Source organism: Lathyrus oleraceus, chromosome 6 (genome assembly GCF_024323335.1).
Source record: "Lathyrus oleraceus cultivar Zhongwan6 chromosome 6, CAAS_Psat_ZW6_1.0, whole genome shotgun sequence".
Lineage (NCBI taxonomy): Eukaryota > Viridiplantae > Streptophyta > Magnoliopsida > Fabales > Fabaceae > Lathyrus > Lathyrus oleraceus.
In genome coordinates this window covers 467,577,324-467,578,907 of record NC_066584.1, presented here as the reverse complement: position 1 = coordinate 467,578,907, position 1,584 = coordinate 467,577,324, and the positions used below count along the sequence as shown (strand labels likewise).

The 1,584-nt window shown below is 36.4% G+C and overlaps 1 pseudogene; it reads right to left on the bottom strand.

The window, feature by feature from the left end:
• On the bottom strand, nucleotides 1-737 carry LOC127096282 (SUPPRESSOR OF GAMMA RESPONSE 1-like; annotated as a pseudogene).
• Between the last annotated feature and the right edge of the window lie 847 nt (nucleotides 738-1,584).

Genomic DNA, 1,584 nt, shown 5'->3' with positions numbered 1-1,584 from the left:
TCAAATTTGTAATATTATTGTTAGAGAAATATAACATGTCGGTGTTGAAACTTGCGACACATGAATTAAGTTCTTCATTTTTTCATTATGTTTATAAAATACTTTTGAAAACACATATTCTCCATTCTTCTCATCTTCATCATTCCCAGGATGGTACTGATGCATTTTCCAGTCAGATTTGTAGGATTTTGACTCTTTCCCAGATATTATATACAAAACCAAGATCTTCTTATAGCCCTTATGTACTCCATATTCTATTACAGCTTTGGTCTTACCAGTCTTGTGCCAGCGTACATGATCTTCAGTTGAACCATGATGTTGAGTATTTTGACGCTTTTGTTGACCAGTACTATATGCATTCATTGTTCTGTGAAAAAAAGTGAATGCTACTCCCATCTTTCTTAGCACCTGGAAGATTTTTAAGGACGTGTATAGCAGATGCCTTGGTCTCCTTCCAATGTTGGTATGAACTCGTCGATAAACATGTGAGGATTTGCATTACTAACACCACATTTAGACGCTAAATGGTCTAATAATTCTACATCAGAATGATCAAACTTTATACCAATCGGAAAGCCAGGCCACTCGCTAGAAACATCACTATTGTCTATACGACAATGACAGTTTGGACATTCCCGATATGCGCCACAATCCTTTATCTGATCAGCTAAAGAGAGTGTAGTTCTTTTCACTTTCTTTGCAAATCCTCCCATGTCAATAAGCTAGCTCCTAGCCATTATTGGTATGAAGGAAATGAATGATGAAGAAAACACACTCAATAGAGAGAGCGATGAATGAATGAGTGAATGAATGAAATAGTCGAGATATGAATGAGTACGTGGAATTTCTTGAATATGAATGGAAAATTTTCCAATGTGAATGAAGAAAATATGAATGTAAATTTGGAATGTGAAAAACATAAAAAATATGGAATAATAAACATGAACATGAATGAAGGATATGAAGGTGAATGAAGAAATAATGCAAATGAGTGATCGATGGAGAAAAATTTCAGGGCCAAAATCGGGGTATGTCAATATGCGAAGGGAAATAGTCGATAAAACCCTCAAAAGATACGTGCACGAGAAGTGCTAAAAGAGAATAAGAAATCGGTCTCACAACCGAGATTTGGGTTCGAAAGTCGGTTGCGCAAGGGGGATGTATTAGCACCCCTTGTGTCCATGGTACTCCATGGGAACCATTTGGATTGTTTTACATACATGGGGATTTATCTATCATTGTGTTATTTTCAAAAGAATGTGTGTGAAAGAGAGGGTGTTTTATTATTATAGTGCTCGCCAAGGATTGGGGCCCTTGTACCTACGTATCACTCATTCGGGGATGAGGAATCAGAGCTCCGTAGTTCAAAGTAGAAAATATTTGTGTGTTGGTTGATTTTACCTTTGAGAAAAGGGTTTTCGGGATGATGCCATAAGGCACAAAAATGAGTTTGATGAGTTGTATTATTTTACCTTGAATAAGGGTTTTATGAAAAGAATGTTTGTGATTGTATTATACTAAAAGTCTATGGGCGGAGGTGATTATTCTAGACAACAAGCCAAGCATCTTGCGTCCAAAATAATC